Raw genomic sequence first — 25,553 nt, 5'->3', positions numbered from 1 at the left:
GATCCTGAGTTACATCCTGTATTATACTCCAGAGCTGCACTCACTATTCTGCTGGTGGAGTCACTGTGTACGTACATTACTTATCCTGTACTGATCCTGAGTTACATCCTGTATTATACTCCAGAGCTGCACTCACTATTCTGCTGGTACAGTCACTGTGTAAATACATTACATTACTTATCCTGTACTGATCCTGAGTTACATCCTGTATTATACTCCAGAGCTGCACTCACTATTCTGCTGGTGGAGTCACTGTGTACGTACATTACTTATCCTGTACTGATCCTGAGTTACATCCTGTATTATACTCCAGAGCTGCACTCACTATTCTGCTGGTGCAGTCACTGTGTAAATACATTACATTACTTATCCTGTACTGATCCTGAGTAACATCCTGTATTATACTCCAGAGCTGCACTCACTATTCTGCTGGTGGAGTCACTGTGTACATACATTACTATCCTGTACTAATCCTGAGTTACATCCTGTATTATACTCCAGAGCTGCACTCACTATTCTGCTGGTAGAGTCACTGTGTACATACATTACATTACTTATCCTGTACTGATCCTGAGTTACATCCTGTATTATACTCCAGAGCAGCACTCACTATTCTGCTGGTGGAGTCACTGTGTACATACATTACTTATCCTGTACTGATCCTGAGTTCCATCCTGTATTATACCCCAGAGCTGCACTCACTATTCTGCTGGTGCAGTCACTGTGTACATACATTAATTATCATGTACTGATCCTGAGTTACATCCTGTATTATACGCCGGAGCTGCACTCACTATTCTGCTGGTGCAGTCACTGTGTACATACATTACATTACTTATCCTGTACTGATCCTGAGTTACATCCTGTATTATACTCCAGAGCTGCACTCACTATTCTGCTGGTGCAGTCACTGTGTACATACATTATATTACTTATCCTGTACTGATCCTGAGTTACATCCTGTATTATACTCCAGAGCTGCACTCACTATTCTGCTGGTGGAGTCACTGTGTACATACATTACATTACTTATCCTGTACTGATCCTGAGTTACATCCTGTATTATATCCCAGAGCTGCACTCACTATTCTGCTGGTGCAGTCACTGTGTACATACATTACATTACTTATCCTGTACTGATCCTGAGTTACATCATGTATTATACTCCATAGCTGCACTCACTATTCTGCTGGTGCAGTCACTGTGTACATACATTACTTATTCTGTACTGATCCTGAGTTACATCCTGTATTATACTGCAGAGCTGCACTCACTATCCTGCTGGTGCAGTCACTGTGTACATACATTACATTACTTATCCTGTACTGATCCTGAGTTACATCCTGTATTATACTCCAGAGCTGCACTCACTATTCTGCTGGTGCAGTCACTGTGTACATACATTACATTACTTATCCTGTACTGATCCTGAGTTACATCCTGTATTATACTCCAGAGCTGCACTCACTATTCTGCTGGTGCAGTCACTGTGTACATACATTACTTATCCTGTACTGATCCTGAATTACATCCTGTATTATACTCCAGAGCTGCACTCACTATTCTGCTGGTGCAGTCACTGTGTACATACATTACATTACTTATGCTGTACTGATCCTGGGTTACATCCTGTATTATACTCCAGAGCTGCACTCACTATTCTGCTGGTGCAGTCACTGTGTACATACATTACATTACTTATCCTGTACTGATCCTGAGTTACATCCTGTATTATACTCCAGAGCTGCACTCACTATTCTGCTGGTGCAGTCACTGTGTACATACATTACTTATCCTGTACTGATCCTGAGTTACATCCTGTATTATACTCCAGAGCTGCACTCACTATTCTGATGGTAATGTAGCCAATGTGCACAGTTTTGCCTTTCTGTAGATACACAATGGTTTCCCAGGTGTTAGCAGCACTCCATCATATATATGATCACAATATAACACTGACGTTTGGAGCATTCAGAAGATTGTATTTTCCCTTCCCAGACACCTCAGAATTTCCCTTTTTCAACTTTTCATCATTTACAGGGCAAAATCGTAAAAAAAAGGGAACATTCAGGACAGTTGTAATGTTTTTGAAGGGAAGTGGCTCATTTCATAACCGGAGCTGCAATGTCGTATTTTCAGGAAAGTCACGTGACTGGCGGTTTCATAACAGCATGTGATGGGATTGCAGATTTAATGAAAGCAAGAAGTGATAGAGCGGGAGAGAGACAGTCCCAGCTCATAGCCAAGATTACACTGGGAAAGTGTAGAGGAAATCTTACAAGGAAATTGTCGCCCTGGAGTAGCCTCGTGCCACTGACGGGACACACAGCGTCAGATCCGGTGGTCCGGGGGAAGATTGCCCCCATTACTGCTCCATGTAAATTAGGGCTGATGTTGCCATGACCATATAAAACCCTGAGGGCACAGATAATACAGGAGGGTTTAGATTGATTCTGATTGAGGTGTGTATTAGGGGGTTCTGCAGCAGCTGAGGTGTGTATTATTATGTTCTGCAGCAGCTGAGGTGTGTATAATGAGGTTCTGCAGCAGCTGAACTATGTATTACAAGGTTCTGCAGCAGCTAAATTGTAAAAAATTAGGTTCTGCAGCAGCTGAGCTGTGTATTACGAGGTTCTGCAGCTGCTGAGTGTGTATTATGGGGTTCTGCAGCAGCTGAGCTGTGTATTACGAGGTTCTGCAGCTGCTGAGTGTGTATTATGGGGTTCTGCAGCAGCTGAGGTGTGTATTACAAGGTTCTGCAGCAGCTGAGGTGTGTATTAAGAGGTTCTGCAGCAGCTGAACTATGTATTACAAGGTTCTGCAGCAGCTGAATTGTGAATAATGAGGTTCTGCAGCAGCTGAGGTGTGTATTATGAGTCCATCTATATGTGTTCTGCTTTTCATTAATTCAATTGCATAGAAACTGCTAAAAAGTTTGTTAAAAAAAAGTTTCCATTTTTCGTGGAGGCAAAAAACATATCAACCACAGTGGAAAAAAAACAGCGACACCCGTGGACACCACTCGGATCCAGACCGGTCTCAGTTTCTGCCTCCAGAAAACCTGTGAATACAGCTTTAGACTGCAAGCCTTCAAGCATGGCTTCAAGCATTTTTGTTGCCTTCTCAGACAGCTGATCGTCGGTGGTCCCATTTGTCAGACCCCCACCGATCAGATACTCATGATCTATCCTGAGCATAGGAATCTCAGAAAACCCCTTTAAAGGGTATGGCCCTTCTTGCTCTTTGGTGACACATCCTGGGACCCGCATTGATCTCTAGATTGGGGCCCCCAAAACGAAGTAGAACACGGCTGTGAAAAATGGCCGTGTGACGGCCGTCTAAGTAACGGCGTCACACGGCCATTTTTAGCACCAGTGAAGGTCTATGGGGGTATTTACATGGCCGTTCTTTTAACGGCCGGATGGACCCTATTGAAATCAATGGGACCGTTTTTAATGGCCGATTGACAGGAGTGCACTCATCTAACGGCTGTTAAAAACGGGTACACAGGCCATTTAGGGGTTAAAAAAAACTCACCTCATCCACTTGCTTGCGGAGTGGCAGTCTCTTCTCTCTTCATTGAGCAGGACCTGCCGAAGGACATGCGATCTACATAGTGACGTAACCACGTGGGAGCGCGCAGTGACGTCCTCGCTCACCTTCCGCAGGTCCTGTTCTGTATAGAGAGAGGAGACTGCTGCAGCGTGAGCAAGTGGATAAGGTGAGGGGGTTTTTTTTCCGTTTTTTGGGGGCTGCGGGACTCTATGGTGGCATTATATAAACCATGGGGGACATTATAAAGCTGGGGGCCCTAAAAAAAAAAAAAACACACACTATGGGGGACATTATTTAAGATGGGGCCCTACATTGGGGGCATTATTAAAGCTAGGGGCGGTTAAAAAAAATTATATACACTGTGGGGGACATTTATTTAGCTGGGGGACTACATGGGGGACATTATTTTAGCTGGGGGCCTACCAACCTATGGGTGTTCTCAGAAGGGTGGGTCTAGAAATAACTGCCAATCAAAATCATCCCTATTTCATGTCCGTTTTTAAGGGACATGAAAAACTGATCCAAAACGGATGCAAAATGGCCATGAAAAACTGACAGACGTTTTTTTTCACTGTCATGTGCAAGTTTTCGGACTGATGGCGGCCACAGTGCTGTGATAATTCCGTCATGGTATCAATGGCACCTGGCAGACTCCATTAGCTTATAATGGGGTCCGATGATGTTTTTCATTTTGCTGCAGACATTAGAGCTGTGGGCTGCACCATTTTTCCCTGAAATGCGTTGGAGACGCCTCCGACCAAAGATCATCTTTATAAATACAATGGATACAATGTACAAGTCCTATGTATCTGTTATGTTACTCTGTGTGTTATTTCTACATTATATATATGGGTGTTTAGTGTTTCTACTTTTTACTCTAACTGCCCCCTACTGGTAACACAGGAAACTGCATTTAGCCGTCTGTCCCAGTACTAACACATGCAGGCTTTATATCCGCAGTGTTTTTTATGTTACCTTATGTCTTGAATAGCTTAGTGTCCAGGCTTAGGACTCAGGACTCAAGCACATGAACGTATATTCTTTCCGTGTCCATTCCGGAACCATTCATTTCAATGGGTCCTGCGAAAAAAATGGAAGTTACTCCGTGTGCATTCCTTTTCCGTATGTCCATTCTGCAAAAGTATAGAACATGTCCTATTACAAACAAGGATAGGACTGTTCTATTAGGGGCCAGCTGTTCTGTTTTTGCGGACCGAAAAATACATACAGTCGTGTGCATGAGCCCTTATGGTCAATGCCTATTCCATTAGGGTTGTCAACCAGCTTTCCTAGCATCCAGAGAATTGAATAAGTGAGAATCAGATTTTCGAAGACAATAATACATGACAATACCTTTCTAATAAAGCTAGAACCTGCCCTGCACCTCACATGGATCCAGAGATCTCCCCATTCATTGCTCCAATTGTCCTGCTAGCAGCTGGCAGCTCAGGGGCGTGTCCTTTTTGATGCAGCTCTCTTCCTGTAACTGCCACAGCTTCTAACAGAATATATGGCTGATGGCACTTGAAGTTTTAAACTGAGCGCGTTCAACCAGATCAATGGATATAATACATTTTTTATTACATGCAATTACAAAAGTATTCAGATCCAGGAGCTGGTTTTGAATATGTTTATGTTACGCTCGTGTGTCAGAGGAAAACACCACACCGAGCATAGGAGATAAGGGGATACCGGAATAAGGCCTGGAAAATAGGGAAGGAAGATGGACACCTCCTAGAGAAAATCCTAACTCCAGTCCTGACAGACTACCAGTATGAACAGGCCCCGAAGGTAGGCAGGCTCATACACCGGATACCTAGAATCCTATCTCACCCTATAGGACCCTGGAACTAATGTCAGGACTGAGTCTACCTGTTCCTCCAAAGGGAAGGACGAACAGGAGTTTCCCTCAGGCCTAATGACAAACAGCGAAAGGCATCACACACATATATATATAAACAGAATACAAAAGGGAAAGGAAATACTTTTCTTTAATGGAGCTTTGGTAGCACCAGGAACTCAGCCGAGAACCAAACACAAGCTAACCCCAAGTCCAACAGAAGCTTTAAACCTCATAGCATAGGGAAAGAAACAACAATAAATAGAGAAGGTTAAATTACCACAATAGTCACACCTGGGGAAAGGAGGCGTGGAAAGCACTAGAAACAACACAGACGTCATTTGATCCAAAAGAAAAACATGTCAAATCAAACCACGTGTTGCCAGTCTCACAGATCTCTTGCCACCTGTCGCTGGAACGTCCGTGACAGTTTTGAGACACAACCCATTGGCAAATTGGAGATGTGGGGGTTGACACTTACACCACAGTCCAGGGTGGGTCAAGCTCTTCTGGTACCAAAGGCAAAAGTTTTACAATGGTAGCTCCCCATAGCTGAAGTTCTTCATGACCACTGTCAGATGGACCATCATTCATTTAATTGCCTCTTCACCACTAATCCCTATTCATGATCCCCATCCGGTCCATACACAAGCTGGTTGGACTAACGGGCATATATACCATAGAGATAAACCGTGTGGATGTTATAGGGCCCTTGGAAAGAGGGGACCAAGCCCAGGTTGATCCTGACTTCTTTACTACTAGGTGCCAAGTCCAGGTCCAGTCAAGGTCCAATGGGAAATGGATTGAATGGAGGGGAAAACTGACACCGAACCCTTGAGTGGGAACCATAAGCGGGGGCACTGTTTGATCTTTGCCGTAGGACCCCCTCTTCCATGTACGTCAATAGCTAAACATCCTACTACATTGAAGTTACCGGTAACATAAGAAACCAACGTATCTGACCCCGTCCTTTGCTGGAAAATGTAACGCCCGTCATTCAGGGATGATTTGGCTTAAATTTACACAAGAAAGGGAGGAAAACCACACACAGTTTTCGCGTGACAGTTATTCCTCCTGGGTCCCCCTTATTTTCCATTGCATAAACTTCTTAGCACGGCCCCCACCCCAAAACAGAAAAAAAAAAAGAGACCAGAACACCTGCAGACAGCCGCGTGGAAGGTTCCATGACCTGGTGAACTTCTCTTGACGTTTTAATGTGGTGTGTTAGACCCAGACGGAGGGTGAGAGGGAGGGGTGCAGCTCACACCAGGCCCCAGGAATCTGGGAGAGTAGAGGGGGTGCGGGCAGGAAGGAGAACTTAAAAATTGTTCTGGATTCCATTCGCTCTGTAGTTATGTAAGTCACACACCAGGATTTCTGCAGCAACGTGTAGATAGAAGTTTATGCATGTGCACGGTAAGACACATTACCAATAAGAATGAGGTAAATGAATATACAAGACAGGGAAGTTAAGGGACATTCCACCTGAAATCTTTCCTCCCAGTGAGTAGGGTAGTGAGGGATCTGGGCAGTGCACCCTCTGAGCTGGGTGACCCAAAAGAGCATCCGATAAATACAACACACAGCGTCCAGATAAACTATTTTCCTAGAAGTCCTATGGCAACACAGCTTTGTAAGTCCCCTTCATGACTGTGCTGCCTGCGGACTACAGGAGATAAAAATTTCAGGTAACTAAATTTACCTTATATAAAGATAAATATTGCATACAAGACCCAGAAACATTATTATGTACTATGCCCTGCATACAACCTCCAGATAAACCTTTATACTGTACACAGATGGATATTACACACAATGCCTAAGTTATTCTTTACAGGGTCCAGATAAATATTGAATTCAGCATCCAGATAAATGATAGCATTCAGCCAATCATTTCATACAGAGCCCAGATAATTCATTATATACAGATAAATATTGCATGCAGTGTCCATATAAATTATACTATACAGTGTTCAGATAAATACTGCACACCTCATCCAGATAAATCATTATATACAGATAGACACTGCATGCAGCATTCAGATAAGTCATTATATTCCAGTTATATACCGCATACAGAGCCCAGATAAATTATTTTTCTGAACCCAGATAATACAATGTCCAGATAAATCATTATATAAAGATAACTTGTGTAGTATTCCCAATAGCGCTATACTTCCCTCCTCACTACAAAAATGCGGTATCGCAGCAGGACCGCAACGTAACTGCCGCACTATTGTAGTATAAGACTAAGATAACAGTGATACCGCGCTCTAACTCTATAGACATGGGCTGCAATAGCTAATACCCTCACCCCCTAGTTAGAGAGCACCCCACGGACTAAGTGAAATCTGAGTTACCTTGTGGGTGAGCTTCACTTAACACGGGGTCCTCCGTTTACGAGGGGTATTCCTGGGGTACTGCAGGCACAGGTGGGGTGCTATAGAACATAGAGTCGCGCCCCGGCTCTTAAAGGGCTTCTGTCACCCCACTAAAGTCATTTTTTATTTTTTTGGCTAGTTACATTCCTTATACTGCGATATATGAGAATATAATCTTGTCACTTACTTTCATTCGGCCGTTTCTTAAGAAAACAAAGTTTTATAATATTCAAATCAGGTCTCTACCAGCAAGTAGGGCGTCTACTTGCTGGTAGCCGCCGCAAAAAACCGCCCCCTCGTCGTGTTGATTGACAGGGCCAGCCGTGATCTCCTCCTCCGGCCGGCCCTGTCAGCATTTTAAAAATCGCGCGCCTCTGTTCATTCGGCGAAGGCGCTCTGAGATGAGGAGGCTCGTCTCCTCAGAACTCCCTCAGTGCGCCTGCGCCGATGACGTCTTCTCTTTCTGGCGCACCCCGGCAGAGATCCAAGTGTCCGCTTGGTATAATTTTTATTTGGTGAGTTTTGGGATCACACATTGTGTTGTGCACCTCAGCACGTGTTACTGCTTGGGGACGGCCACACGGTCAGATACATCATACATTATACTGGGTGTTGTGGCTTGCTGGAATCTGTCTCTTGGGAAATGCTTGTTGTTGTAGTCCACAGGGCATGCTGAAGAGATGGGATAATCCTTTAAAGGGGTATTCCCATTTCAGGCTTTCCTAATATTTCCAGGAACAAGATTTGAAATCTTGAGACTAGAGATGAGCGAATTTCATAACGGAAATGGGACGGATCAGTTTTGAAGCCCATAGACTTCTATTATGACGGAATGAATAGCGGAATGCCTCTAAAGTCGTTCCGTTATGCATTCCGTCATAGAACTGCGTTATGGTCCGTGGTAACGGAATCCATAACGCAATTCACCTTTTACCAACAAACGAAGTGTGAACGAATCTCTACTTGAGACCATTCCTGGAACTCTGGGCAGTTGGCAGCTAGAGATAAAATAGCTGAAAATACCAAAAACATTTCTTAATCTGCCACTTCCACTTTTAAATTGCTGGGTTTTGGCGTCTATCAAGACTCACCGAGTGTGGAAAAAATCTGAATTAAACTGTGTGTCTGAAAATGCATCAAAGTTGTTCTTGGAAGTGTTGAGCAAGCGATTATTATTATTAGCAGTTCTGTCCAACCTCACCCTAGAAATAAAACCTAAGAAAGTAGGGAAATAATATAAGGATAAACCTGCACACTTAGCAATAAATAATAATCGTAGTAATGACAATCACAGGGGAAAAAATCGTAATAAAAAAAATTCATGCTAAAATGTTTTCTATAAATATAAAATAATACATAGATGAATAATAATAGTGATAAGAAAATTGAGAATGAAGACATATTAAAAGACGAGTAATGATTAGGCTACATTCATCTATGTTCGTCACTCCTATTAGAGGAGAAGAACAGTGAAAATAACGGAAGTGGTGGAGGTGGTGCATAACTGAAATGACTGGAGCTGTACTGTAATGGGGTCCATTTGGTTTCTGTTCAGGTGTCAGCTTTTTTTAATGGAAAAAGTTCTGTATGGAGGACTTTCTTGTCTACGCTTTTTGGCACAATCTGCAACGGAGGTCCTGAACAAAGCCTCCAGATGTGAATAAGTCCTAACAAAAAAATTGTAATAAAAAGTAATTGTGATAAAAGAGTGCAGTCATAAAAAAAAATTAAAATAAAGAATAAATAATATGAATAATAATAGTCATAATAAAATGTAAAAATAATGGACCATGGAAAAAGTAATAAAATATATAATGATAAAATATAAAAGTAAAGCTACTAATAATAATCAGTAAAATCAATAATAGACAAAAAAACAACAATAATAATAATAATAATCAATGAGCTTGTAATAATAAGACTAATAGTAATAATAAAGTATATCAATTGTTAATAGACACATCATTGAGAAATATGTAAGTCGTTCACAATCATGTTCACTTATTTGTTGTATGTTTTTTTTAAGTGAAATAACAAAAAATATATGAAAAATATATATATAATGAACAGAAGCTGAGGTGGATCAGACAGGAAATTAACGCCCAGCCAATCACAAGCTGAGGTGGATCACACAGAAAATGAACACTTGGCCAATCACTGGCTGAGGAGGATCACACAGGAAATGAACACTTGGCCAATCACTGGCTGAGGAGGATCACACAGGAAATGAACACTTGGCCAATCACTGGCTGAGGAGGATCACACAGAAAATGAACACTCAGCCAATCACAGGCCTGGGTGGATCACACAGGAAATAAACACTCTGCCAATCACTGGCTGAGGAGGATGACACAGGAAATGAACACTTGGCCAATCACTGGCTAAGGTAGAGCACACAGGAAATGAACACTCGGCCAATCACTGGCTGAGGAGGATCACACAGGAAATGAACACTCGGACAATCATTGGCTGAGGAGGATCACACAGGAAATGAACACTTGGCCAATCACTGGCTGAGGAGGATCACACAGGAAATGAACACTTGGCCAATCACTGGCTGAGGAGGATCACACAGGAAATGAACACGCAGCCAATCACAGGCCTGAGTGCATCACACAGGAAATGAGCACTCAGCCAATCACAAGCCGAGGTGGATCACACAGGAAATGAACACTCAGCCAATCACAGGCCTGGGTGGATCACAGTTACATATAGTGTAGAGGTCAGTCACTATATGATGCACCTTGCACAGGGTAGACGCGGTACGAGAGGCATACACCTGCAGATCACGCCGTTCTTGGCTCGCGCTCCCATCTTATTCTTAGCGCTAAAACATCGGAAATAACAAATATGTCAAAGTTTCCTGGAGGAAATGCTGCTCAGTACTGACAGGAATTTATATAAAATCTGACCTCCACATCGCTTACCAATCCTCCATGCTGAACTGTAATTAATCCGTAGTAAATAGACAGATGCAGCAGAGCTGGGTTTGTTAAAAGCAGTAGGACAGACTGGTATCCTTGGGGTGAAGAAGAAACAATTGACAAATACAGTTTGACTACAGTTGTAGCAGAGGCGAGCTTGTGATTTATAGGTTTTCCATCAGTGCTCAATGAGTGCCAACCCCATCAGAATTAAGAAAGCCTTTTTATTATTGCTTGCATGGGCAGAGGGCCTATCTATACACTGCCAGGTACTGCAATATTCAAGTCACTGAGCTGCAGTACCAGAATCGGGCACGCTCAGTACAAGGCTGTGCTGGTCCATGCAGGTCCCAAGGGCATTTTGCACCAAAGCTTTACTCTCGACCCACTGAATTCAATGGTCCACCTCTGAAATGGCTATATTTTTAGAGAGAAAAGGAGAGAAGCGGTTCACTAAGCAAGATGACTGATTCAGAAGCTGCTGATTTCGTAGGAACGGTCACAACACTTTCCTAGAAGTCGAACTAAGATCGCTGCTGCCGTTCTACCACTCTGCGCAATGACCTGATCTTAAGAGAAAGGTTGAAAATCAAAGAAAAATTGGGTTGATCAGGGGCGTCACTTTCCAGTAAGGTCAAATCAGTCACAGATATATACGTTTTTTTATTTAAAGTTACAGATGTATAGGCATCAATGCGTTTTGAGCCTATTTGACATCATATGAAAAAATGTTAAAAATCAAGGGAAAACTAGGGAGAGAGAAGAGGCAATGCTGTCAGACAAAATCAGTTATAGCTGAGTCAAAGTTTTATCTGAGGTTTCAGATGTGGGGCGTCAACGCGTTTTGGGGCTGTCTGATATCACAAGAGATTTTTATTTAATTTATTTATTTTTATGCACTCATATATTAGGAAAATTTAAGGAAATGGGGAGAAAGTGAATCAGTCATTGGTGAATGTGATTTACAGATTTTATTTCAAGTGATATCAACGCATTTCAGGAGCAGACCGATCCCTTCTTTAGGATCAAAGATGCCACCATTCTCTAAAAACCTCCTATACCCTCACAAGGCATATAGCAAAGCAAATAACTCTTATATGATCACAGAAAACCACTCATAAACACTTGAAGCAGACCACAAACTCAGCTCTGCTACCTTAGTATCCTAAATATGGCAAGGAGGGGGGGGGGGGCAGGGGGTGTTGTTGAGAAGGAAATTCCTGTTTTCTCCCTGTGGAGTTTCCCAGGTGTTTCTGCCCTGAGCTTCCGGCAGTTTCCTCCTTTGCATCTTGACCCGGCTTCCTGAACTGTATGTGTGAAAAAATGTTTGCTGCCAGAAATTCGAGGCCTAAGCCGAGCAAACGTCAACAACAAGGGCACAGAGAGAAAAAAAAACAATCCAAAAACATTAAGAGTCTTTCTAAAATAAAAAATAAATACATAAAAATTTCCATTCATTGACTGTAAGCCGAGATGGTGACACTATTATATAATATATCTGAAAGTTGCAGAACTTTTCCCTACACAAGGGTTGAGCTTTATTTACACTCCTTTAAGGCAGGGGATCCATAGCTGGGTCCTATCTTGGTGGTTGGGGGACCCCTTTGATTGCCAAACCTTTCCATGTCAAAAAGTCATGAAATATAGCTAGGATATGCCATCGCTTTATGATCGGTGGGACCCCCTCCCGATTTAATGCTACATCTCCTTCACAGTCTTTCCCTGCACAGCCAGGTGGTCCGAGGGCCACTTTCCAAGGAAAAACAGTGGCACTGGTTGAGTCCCTTCAGGGGTCTCACCTATCATACAGCAATTGAGTGCTTGTTGGGGGGAGATCCAGCTCCCGATTCTTGTGAGAAAGCTTTGGGAAAGCCGAGTTCATCCAGGATATTAGGATCTCTACCTTGGACTGTTCTGAACGTGAGGGGTAACAAAATGATTTTCCAAGTAAGTCGTACAGAGCGGGAAATGGTGATTTGATGTTCCCGGTCATGAAGTACCCATGTTTCCTGTAAATAGTGAGGTTATCTGCTTGCAGTCCAGTTGTCACTAAGGTCACGTCTCATGCGTGCAGAATGACACACAAAAATACTTGCCGCATTTCCCATAGACATCTGTGCATTAGCACAACAGAATCTTGTCTTGCCTAATGTGGAACATTTTTAGTTTTGACTATGGGACCCGCACCTACACGAGAACGGAGTGGGGAAGGTGGTGGCCAGAAGACACCAAGCAATGCCCCCGTAGTGGTGAATCGGAGCGCACCGCGCTTGCGCGGCCACGGCTTCCATTTATTTCTGACGGAAGTAGCTGAGCCAGCGCACACCTAATTTCGGAGGCCCCATAGAACTGAATGGAGGGCGACTGCGCATGCGCAGTGTACCCTGCACAACTTTCGTGGCTCCGTTCTCAGTGTAATATGCAATAGGCCCCCATTGTCTGAGAAGGGAAAACCCCTTTAATGAAAGTACATATAGATCTGATTGGCCAGCTAAGGTGACTACAAAGAGGGTAAATCGAGTGTTGGACTGACAAACCTGAGGACCAGGCTCTGATATCATATTGGGCCCCAAAGGTCCAGGAGAACATTGAGTTTCCTTTGGAGCCAATCGCTTGCCACTAGGATCTATTTATTTTCATCAAAGCCTGTTAGACTTTAATGATGATATAGGGGTTGGGCCCCAAAAATTATTTCCTCTGGTGGGCCCATGGAACCTCAGTCTGACACTGGGTAAAGCTATGTCCCTCCAAAAACCGCCTGTCTACAAGAAGGTCACTGGTACATTTTTTTTAAATCATTATTTCTCTTTATTATATTTCACAAGAAAAAGTATAGAAACATAGAAACATAGAATGTGTCGGCAGATAAGAACCATTTGGCCCATCTAGTCTGCCCAATATACTGAATACTATGAATAGTCCCTGGCCCTATCTTATATGAAGGATGGCCTTATGCCTATCCCATGCCTGCTTAAACTCCTTCACTGTATTTGCAGCTGCCACTTCTGCAGGAAGGCTATTCCATGCATCCACTACTCTCTCAGTAAAGTAATACTTCCTGATATTACTTTTAAACCTTTGCCCCTCTAATTTAAAACTATGTCCTCTTGTAGCAGTTTTTCTTCTTTTAAATATTCTCTCCTCTTTTACCGAGTTGATTCCCTTTATGTATTTAAAAGTTTCTATCATATCCCCTCTGTCTCTTCTTTCTTCCAAGCTATACATATTAAGGTCTTTTAACCTTTCCTGGTAAGTTTTATCCTGCAATCCATGTACTAGTTTAGTAGCTCTTCTCTGAACCCTCTCCAGAGTATCTATATCCTTCTGGAGATATGGCCTCCAGTACTGCGCACAATACTCCAAGTGAGGTCTCACCAGTGTTCTGTACAGCGGCATAAGCACTTCACTCTTTCTACTGGTAATGCCTCTCCCTATACATCCAAGCATTCTGCTGGCATTTCCTGCTGCTTTATTACATTGTCTTCCCACCTTTAAGTCTTCTGAAATAATTACTCCTAAATCCCTTTCCTCAGATACTGAGGTCAGGACTGTGTCAAATATTCTATATTCTGCCCTTGGGTTTTTACGCCCCAGGTGCATTATCTTGCACTTATGCACATTAAATTTCAGTTGCCAGAGTTCTGACCATTCTTCTAGTTTTCCTAAATCCTTTTCCATTTGGCGTTTCCCTCCAGGAACATCAACCCTGTTACATATCTTTGTGTCAACAGCAAAAAGACAAACCTTACCATCGAGGCCTTTTGCAATATCACTTATGAAGATATTAAACAAAATTGGTCCCAGTACAGATCCCTGTGGAATCCCACTGGTAACATGACCTTGTTTTGAATGTTCTCCATTGACTACAACCCTCTGCTGTCTGTCCCTCAGCCACTGCCTAATCCACTCAACAATATGGGAGTCCATGCTCAATGACTGCAGTTTATTGATAAGTCTTCTATGTGGGACAGTGTCAAAAGCCTTACTAAAATCTAGATATGCGATGTCTACTGCACCTCCGCCATCTATTATTTTAGTCACCCAGTCAAAAAAATCTATAAGATTTGTTTGACATGATCTCCCTGAAGTAAACCCATGTTGTTTTTCATCTTGCAATACATGGGATTTTAGATGTTCCACAATCCTATCCTTTAATAGGGTTTCCATTAATTTGCCTACTATTGATGTCAGACTCACTGGTCTATAGTTGCTCGATTCCTCCCTACTACCTTTCTTGTGAATGGGCACGACATTTGCCAATTTCCAATCTTCCGGGACGACTCCTGTTACTAATGATTGGTTAAATAAATCTGTTAACGGTTTTGCCAGCTCACCACTAAGCTCTTTTAATAATTTTGGGTGTATCTCATCAGGCCCCTGTGACTTATTTGTCTTCACTTTAGACAGCAAACTTAAAACATCTTCCTCTTCCCGTAGTATAAATACATCTTCCCGTAGTATAAATCCTACGGGAAAAAAATAAATAAATAAATAAAAAAAGTAGACATATTAGGTATCGCCACGTCCATAACAACCTGCTCTATAAAAATACCCCATGACCTAACCCCTCAGATGAACACCGCAAAAAAAAAACACGGTGCCAAAACAGCTATTTTTTGTTAACTTGCCTCACAAAAAGTGTAATATAGAGGAACTAAAAATTATATGTACCCTAAAATAGTACCAAAAAAAAATGGCACCTAATCCTGTAGTTTCCAAAATGGGATTGTTTTGGGAGTTTCTACTCTAGGGGTGCATCAGGGGGTCTTTAAATAGCAGCTTAAAATTATCCCAGTGAAATCTGCCTTCCAAAAACCATATGGCGTTTCTTTCCTTCTGCGCCCTACCGTGTGCCCGTACAGCAATTTATGACCACATATGGGGTGTTTATGTACAGAATCAGGGCAATAAATATTGAGTTTTGTTTGGCTGTTAACCCTTGCTTTGTTAGTGGAATATTTTTTATTAAAATGGAAAATCTGCCCAAAAAGTTAAATTATGAAATGTCATCTCCATTTTCCATTTATTCTTAAGGAACACCTAAATGGTTAACAAAGTTTGTAAAAATCAGTTTTTAATACCTTGAGGGGTGTAGTTTCTAAAATGGGGTCATTTTGAGTGGTTTCTATTATGTAAGCCCCACAAAGTGACTTCAGACCTGAACTGGTCCTTATAAAGTGGTTTTGGAAATTTTCTGAAAAATTAAAAGATTTGCTTCTAAATTTATAAGCCTTCTAATGTCCCCAAAAACTAAAATGACATCACAAAATGATCCAAACATGGAGTAGACATATGGGGAATGTAAAAGAATAACTATTTTTGGAGTTATTACTATCTATTATAAAAGTAGAGAAATTGAAATTTGGAAATTTGCTAATTTTTCGCTTTTTGGGGTAAATTAGGTATTTTTTTATAAATAAAAATGATTTTTTTTTACTCAGTTTTAGCAGTGTCATGAAGTACAATATGTGATGAGAAAACATTCTCAGAATGGCTAGGATAAGTAAAAGCGTTTTAAAGTTATCACCACATAAAGTGACACATGTCAGATTTGCTAAAAATGGCCTGGTCCTTAAAGGGGTTGTCTCATCTCCCTATTTTCAGGCTGCCTCGCTGCTCTCAGGACCTCTCCTCCTTGCTTGGTGGGGGCGGAGCTGAAATCTGAGCTACAAAGCACAGCAGGCCTGGTAGGATGGAAGTAACCCCTCTCCTTGCTTAAGTCTGTCGAAGGCCGGGGCCGGGAGTGAATGCGCATGCGCAAGTCTTAGTGCGCGCTCGCTCCCCTGAAACCCGGCCACTGCAGCAGCTTAAGCATTGATATTTGTGCGTCTGCGCGGCCACCTCTCTGAACGTTACAGTGGTGGCCGAAACCCCTACAAACGAGCATGCAATTTGGGGGTATAATAATGCTAATTACCGGAGTCACAGACATATTTGAAAATTGATGTATATTGAAGATACCTTCACTGGACAACAAGTAAGTGATTTACAGTGGATTCATGAGGTGAGACAACCCCTGTAAGGTGAAAAATGTCTGGGTCCTTAAGGTGTTAAAATAATACCTAAAAAACAAAATAAGTAAAATAAAATAAATAAATATACTGCTATATAAACAATATAAGAAAAAAATTATAAAAAAATATGGGTGATCTTGTAACATTGGCTGCTGTGCGCCGCTGTTCACTGCTTACCGCTGCGGTCCCAGGCGCCGTGTTCAGCAGTGTTCTGCTCCACAGTTTCCTTTCAGCCCTGACCACAGCCTGTTTGTTGCTTCTTTCCCGCCGCATTTCCTTACAGGCTGGCGCTCATCACTTCCTATGGTTTATGGGTTGGATCATGTGACCTCTCCAACCAATCCTAGCCCTCCTGCATATATATAAGTGGCTCAGCCCCCTTCCCAGATGCCTCAGTGTCAAGGTCCTTGTGTCCTGCTAAGGTTCCTGATATCAGCAGGTGTTCCTGACTCGTACTTGTATTCCTGGACTCCACCTGTTTGATCCCTGCCTGCTTGCCTTGACTCTCCTGTTGCCGACCCGGATTGACTGACTTGTACCTGTGCCGCCTGCCCTGACCTATTGACTGTCTGACTTCACCTCTGCCTCATCCTTTGGTCCTGCCCTGTTGCTCCTGGTTACGACTCAGCCTGCTGACAACGCCTGTGCCTCTGGTACCTTTCTCAGGTACCTCCTGGTCTGCCTGGACCAGCTGTTTTATATGCTAATCCACCTCAAGTGGTAGCGACCTGGTGTTCCCCTCGGGAAAGTCTATCCCCACCATCAGGGGTACTGTGAAGATCGAGGGGTTCACTTACACAACGCCCTTAGAGGAGGTAGGACACGTGGCACAGTGGGTTCACACCCGCTGGTTCGTGACAGATCTGTGCTAGGGAAGATCCATCATGCCCAAATACCCAGACTGGTGCTTAGATGGAAGGTATTATGACCACATAGTTCAAAGCACACATGAATGTTAGACATATCAGGTACCTGCTGGAAGTCTCCAGGTGGCAGGACATGGAAGTGATCCAGCACAATATGTGACACAATAAGATATAAAAGGTCTCCAGTAGGGAAAAGCATGAATAAAAGATCATGTTCTGTGCATGATAACATCGCTCACCTTTGCATATACATGTGCTACTGGTGGGGCTGGGAATAATCCCAGAAACAAACAGGCCTGCAGAATATACTGATAGATACACGGATGAGCTCCTCGAGCCCCAGTATACTGCCATATATGTATAAACGTAAATGATCCCATTTAGGTGTAGAACATATGGAATGGTAGCATCAAGTACTTACCTGTCAGAAGCATCTACGGTCCAGTGGTGGGGCGGTGTGTGCCTCTGGGTGCAGCTTTTAAAATGGCTGAAAGAAGGGTGCCACAGCATGTCTAAATTGAATAGTAATCACAATTTAGGCCATTGGGGTGTAGGAGATCAAGTCTAGAAATCCATTCCATGTCACATCTCTTCAGATCTTCAGAACTGCTACTATGTTGCCCCCTCGTCTTGGGGGATCACCCAATGAAAAACATGGAATTTGATTTGGTGAACTCTGTTCCCTTTTTTTTTATAAAGTGGGCTATAATTGGCCTATCAGTCTTGGAACTGTAAATTTGGGTTTCATTCTTGAATCTTAGATGTGGTCTTCTTCACATATCTAAGGCTAAAGGGAAATTCACAAGTAAAAGGGCCCCTGATATTAGTCTCTAACTTGTTCTGGATTTTTTTTAAATAAAAACATCAATTCTACATTTACAATACCCCAATCATGGGAGTGTGCCTGGTTGCTGGATGCTTAGGATGGTTGTCTGCACCTGTTGTCTACAGGGACCTATGTCAGCCAATAGTAGGACATCACTTCCTCTCTCTGTGGTACAAGCTCTTTATAGGTTGATGGATGTCCTTTTTGTAGTATCTGTCCCTCTTTGTGTAATTTGATAGTGAGGCACTGCCTGGTTCTTCACCAAATGTGTCTACAGGACATTTCTGAGATAACCTCTGATAAGGAATTTTCTGGTCACATCTTGGTACCTTTCTGGGCACTTGTCTTCATCCAAAACAATTCTTTTACTCTTATTTATTGTGAGATGGGCAAAGAGTTAATGAGGCCTGGGACATGACATCTGTTATGAAAAGGAATAGTTTTTGTCACTAGGTTTAGTATACAAGTCGAATGATAGTCCATCAGGTGTTACCTCTGCTAGCACATCTAGGAGAGCAATCTGAATGTTGCTTGGATCCAGTGAAACGTGATGGAAGGTAGTCATGAGTTGAGATAACTATGGAATTCAATAAGTGATTCTGGAGAGCCCCACCAGATGAGAAACACATCATCTATGTAACACAACCATTATTTTTACATCTGAGGCAGGTTCTATCTTCTTCTAGGGACTTACAAGTGTGTCTAGAACTCTACCTGGAGTCTGATAGACAATTCCCAATACTATAAGACTTCCACTGGGTTTTATAAGTTTCTCATCAACCTTTGGTAAGATGTATATAACTGGAAACCATGAGGCTGGAAACCCAACCAACTTAGCTGAGATCAGTTATAGTGTGGAGAGCAAGCCCCAATTGTGGAATAAGATGAATGGGTACCATAGTGTCGCCCAATTTAGGCCTTGTAATCACCCATGTTTTGTATAACATTACCCGACCCCAAAGTCTTCCAGCTTCACAGGAAACTCTTAGCATGGTTTTATTGGAATCCAGGGCCCTAGTTCTTGTTTGCTAAGGTTAACCTGGCCTCTGAGTATGATATGTTCAGAAGTTTTCCAAGTCCTCCATGCAAGGAACCATTATAGTCCAAGAAGTCCTTTCTTCTTCCATAAGGACATTGAAGGAAAGTCATCAGAAGAATGCCCATGTTCTGGTCTAGTTCAAATAGTTCAGTGCGGGTGGATAGACAGAAGGAGAGTCCTTTATTCAGAACCATGTTGAACTGGGGATCCTTGGGCCCACCAGAGGAAATTATTCTTGGGCCGCAACTTCTATATTATGAATGAAGACTTTTAAAGAAGTTGAATCAAAGAAATAGACCCTTGTGGCAACTGATTATCTCCAAAGGCAGCTCCAAATGGGGTTTCTTCACTTGCACCTTTGGGACCTATTATTGCATCAGAGTCTGGGTTCACCAGAGGATCCTCTGGTACTCTGAAGGGCTAGTCCAACCCTGTTGAGATCTAAGATAGAGATGTATTGGAAATATTTATTACCAGATTATGTTCCATTGAGTTTGAGATCTGGTGTTTTTGTTTAGCAAGAAGCTGGGGGGAAGCCACGGCCGCCATGTAATACTATATTTCCCCTGCAGTTGCCACTGTAGGATAAATGTAGCAGTACATAGCAACCACTCAAATGCCCCTACAAAGCTGCCCTCTATTCTGGTTTATTGAAAGTTGACTTAAGTGGTATATATAAAACGCATATATATACCTAAAAGGACACAAAAAGCAGATAACTTAAGGAGACAACCCCTTTAAACAGTATATACACCTTTGCCACCAAATATATGTTATCAAGAAAGAGGTGACAGATGGAATGAAGTATGACTGTAGGATCAGACTACACAGTGCGTGTAGTCTGTTACCATGGAGGCACATAGCTAAGCATAAGAGCTGTATAAACCAGATGAAATGAGATTTTTTAATCAAGACTAATTATGAGTGCTTCAGTTTTTATTTTATATGCATTGCAGCTTAACAAATTATAGCATAAATAAGGTTTATATACAAAATGAACTCCCACGTCCCCATCTTTGAAACACTAATCCTCTGTCACTCCCATTCTTCTTAGGTCCCTCTGGTTTCTACTCCCTGGTTCCTGTTAATGCACAGGAACTTTCTGCACAGCCAATCACTGGCCACAGTGGTGACCCGCCTCATCCAGCCATTGGCTGAGCGTTCATTTCCTGTGTGTTGAGTGGAACCAGGAAGCAAAAAAAACGGGAAGAATTGAAATGGGAGCGGTGAAGGATTGGTGAGTATCACTTCTGTTTTTTGTTTTACATGCTATTCTGATCCTTTAAAAAGAAAAAAAATTATGGTCGGACAACCCGACCAATTTGGAGCAATGAAAAAGGCATCTACAGGATGTTCATAGCATTTCAGTATTTCGGTTTGGCAAGTGTTCATGTTCATGGCCTCCTAAACTTCCATTTGGAGCTCCATTCAAAATCATGGCTCATGCTAATTATAGTCTGATTGGCAAAGGGGTATCATATGGGCTCTATGTCACCACAACTAGATGGCTCCTCTTGGCTAATCAAGCTAGGAAAATCTGCAATAACCATACAGCAAGATGTTTTTAGAACTTACTTGTTCTTTTAGGCATTTTTATTCTATTTTACTATTCACCCTTGACTTATAAATCAGCGACCAAAACGATCCGTAAACAGGTGACTCTTCTGTGGAATCTTCTTTTCCACTGTTGTTTGGTTGTGTTGATTGGTGTTTCCTTTTTTAACTTAAATTTGGAAACCACAGAAAACAGAGCAGGGGCGATGTGTAGTTACAGCTTTGGGAGAAGGGGGGGGGGGCGCTGTGGAAGGAGCTTGGAAGTGTTTTGGTTCTCTGAGGTGTGAAAGGAAACAATCTGACGTCTTCAGGCAGGAAGAAAACATAGGTTTGGCCCTGGTTGTGCCTCCCAGGGAGGTCGTTTGAGAAAGCTTGACAGAGAATTAAAAATAGCATTGAAAGACCTGCTCAGAGGATGTCCGGAATGAGAGCAATACGACAAATCATTACTGGGCAAGATTTGTTAAGTTACGCAGTTCTAAATACCAGACAAGGAAACCAAACCTCCACTGGATATCCACCTCTGAAGACCACATAGAATTAGAGACTGATTGCATTACATTACAAAACAGATTACTTTGTATTATTTATACTCTAATTATCGTAAATTACATGATACTCCAGAGCTGAACTCACTATTCTGCTGGTGGAGTCACTGTGTACATACATCACATTTCTTATCCTGTACTGATCCTGATTTATATCCTATATTATACTCCAGAGCTGCACTCATTATTCTGCTGGTGGAGTCACTGTGTACATACATTACATTACTTATCCTGTACTAATCCTGAGTTACATCCTGTATTATATTCCAGAGCTGCACTCACTATTCTGCTGGTGCAGTCACTGTCTACATACATTACATTACTTATCTTGTACTGATCCTGCGTTACATCCTGTATTATACTCCAGAGCTGCACTCACTATTCTGCTGGTGCAGTCACTGTCTACATACATTACATTACTTATCCTGTACTGATCCTGCGTTACATCCTGTATTATACTCCAGAGCTGCACTCACTATTCTGCTGGTGCCGTCACTGTGTACATACATTACATTACTTATCCTGTACTGATCCTGAGTTACATCCTGTATTATACTCCAGATCTGCCCTCACTATTCTGCTGGTGCAGTCACTGTGTACATACATTACATTACTTATCCTGTACTGATCCTGAGTTACATCCTGTATTATACTCCAGAGCTGCACTCACTATTCTGCTGGTGGAGTCACTGTGTACATACATTACATTACTTATCCTGTACTGATCCTGAGTTACATCCTGTATTATACTCCAGAGCTGCACTCACTATTCTGCTGGTGCAGTCACTGTGTATATACATTACATTACTTATCCTGTACTGATCCTGAGTTACATCCTGTATTATACTCCAGAGCTGCACTCACTATTCTGCTGGTGCAGTCACTGTGTACATACATTACTTATCCTGTACTGATCCTGAGTTACATCCTGTATTATACCCCAGAGCTGCACTCACTATTTTGCTGGTGCAGTCACTGTGTACATACATTACATTACTTATCCTGTACTGATCCTGAGTTACATCCTGTCTCATACTCCAGAGCTGCACTCACTATTCTGCTGGTGCAGTCACTGTGTACATACATTACATTACTTATCCTGTACTGATCCTGAGTTACATCCTGTATTATACTCCAGAGCTGCACTCACTATTCTGCTGGTGCAGTCACTGTGTACATACATTACATTACTTATCCTGTACTGATCCTGAGTTACATCATGTATTATTCTCCAGAGCTGCACTCACTATTCTGCTGGTGCAGTCACTGTGTACATACATTACATTACTTATCCTGTACTGATCCTGAGTTACATCATGTATTATTCTCCAGAGCTGCACTCACTATTCTGCTGGTGCAGTCACTGTGTACATACATTACATTACTTATCCTGTACTAATCCTGAGTTACATCCTGTATTATATTCCAGAGCTGCACTCACTATTCTGCTGGTGCAGTCACTGTCTACATACATTACATTACTTATCTTGTACTGATCCTGAGTTACATCCTGTATTATACTCCAGAGCTGCACTCACTATTCTGCTGGTGCAGTCACTGTCTACATACATTACATTACTTATCCTGTACTGATCCTGCGTTACATCCTGTATTATACTCCAGAGCTGCACTCACTATTCTGCTGGTGCCGTCACTGTGTACATACATTACATTACTTATCCTGTACTGATCCTGAGTTACATCCTGTATTATACTCCAGATCTGCCCTCACTATTCTGCTGGTGCAGTCACTGTGTACATACATTACATTACTTATCCTGTACTGATCCTGAGTTACATCCTGTATTATACTCCAGAGCTGCACTCACTATTCTGCTGGTGGAGTCACTGTGTACATACATTACATTACTTATCCTGTACTGATCCTGAGTTACATCCTGTATTATACTCCAGAGCTGCACTCACTATTCTGCTGGTGCAGTCACTGTGTATATACATTACATTACTTATCCTGTACTGATCCTGAGTTACATCCTGTATTATACTCCAGAGCTGCACTCACTATTCTGCTGGTGCAGTCACTGTGTACATACATTACTTATCCTGTACTGATCCTGAGTTACATCCTGTATTATACCCCAGAGCTGCACTCACTATTTTGCTGGTGCAGTCACTGTGTACATACATTACATTACTTATCCTGTACTGATCCTGAGTTACATCCTGTATTATACTCCAGAGCTGCACTCACTATTCTGCTGGTGCAGTCACTGTGTACATACATTACATTACTTATCCTGTACTGATCCTGAGTTACATCATGTATTATTCTCCAGAGCTGCACTCACTATTCTGCTGGTGCAGTCACTGTGTACATACATTACATTACTTATCCTGTACTGATCCTGAGTTACATCCTGTATTATACTCCAGATCTGCCCTCACTATTCTGCTGGTGCAGTCACTGTGTACATACATTACATTACTTATCCTGTACTGATCCTGAGTTACATCCTGTATTATACTCCAGAGCTGCACTCACTATTCTGCTGGTGCAGTCACTGTGTATATACATTACATTACTTATCCTGTACTGATCCTGAGTTACATCCTGTATTATACTCCAGAGCTGCACTCACTATTCTGCTGGTGCAGTCACTGTGTACATACATTACTTATCCTGTACTGATCCTGAGTTACATCCTGTATTATACCCCAGAGCTGCACTCACTATTTTGCTGGTGCAGTCACTGTGTACATACATTACATTACTTATCCTGTACTGATCCTGAGTTACATCCTGTATTATACCCCAGAGCTGCACTCACTATTCTGCTGATGCAGTCACTGTGTACATACATTACATTACTTATCCTGTACTGATCCTGAGTTACATCCTGTATTATACTCCAGAGCTGCACTCACTATTCTGCTGGTGCAGTCACTGTGTACATACATTACATTACTTATCCTGTACTGATCCTGAGTTACATCATGTATTATTCTCCAGAGCTGCACTCACTATTCTGCTGGTGCAGTCACTGTGTACATACATTACATTACTTATCCTGTACTGATCCTGAGTTACATCCTGTATTATACTCCAGAGCTGCACTCACTATTCTGCTGGTGCAGTCACTGTGTACATACATTACATTACTTATCCTGTACTGATCCTGAGTTACATCCTGTATTATACTCCAGAGCTGCACTCACTATTCTGCTGGTGGAGTCACTGTGTATATACATTACATTACTTATCCTGTACTGATCCTGAGTTACATTCTGTATTATACTCCAGAGCTGCACTCACTATTCTGCTGGTGCAGTCACTGTGTACATACATTACATTACTTATCATGTACTGATCCTGAGTTACATCCTGTATTATACTCCAGAGCTGCACTCACTATTCTGCTGGTGGAGTCACTGTGTACATACATTACTTATCCTGTACTGATCCTGAGTTACATCCTGTATTATACTCCAGAGCTGCGCTCAGTGTTCCGCTGGTGGAGTCACTGTGTACATACAATACATTACTTATCATGTACTGATCTTGAGTTACATTCTGTATTATACTCCAGAGCTGCACTCACTATTCTGCTGGTGGAGTCACTGTGTACATACATTACATTAATTATCATGTACTGATCTTGAGTTACATCCTGTATTATACTCCAGAGCTGCACTCACTATTCTGCTGGTGGAGTCACTGTGTATATACATTACATTAATTATCATGTACTGATCTTGAGTTACATCCTGTATTATACTCCAGAGCTGCACTCACTATTCTGCTGGTGCAGTTACTCTGTACATACATTACATTACTTATCCTGTACTGATCCTGAGTTACATCCTGTATTATACTCCAGAGCTGCACTCACTATTCTGCTGGTGGAGTCACTGTGTACATACATTACATTAATTATCATGTACTGATCTTGAGTTACATCCTGTATTATACTCCAGAGCTGCACTCACTATTCTGCTGGTGCAGTCACTGTGTACATACATTACATTACTTATCCTGTACTGATCC

This window comes from Bufo gargarizans, chromosome 6, assembly GCF_014858855.1.
Source record: "Bufo gargarizans isolate SCDJY-AF-19 chromosome 6, ASM1485885v1, whole genome shotgun sequence".
In the NCBI taxonomy this organism is placed as follows: Eukaryota; Metazoa; Chordata; class Amphibia; order Anura; family Bufonidae; genus Bufo; species Bufo gargarizans.
The sequence above is the reverse complement of the archived record's forward strand: the minus strand, read 5'-3'. Positions refer to the sequence as shown.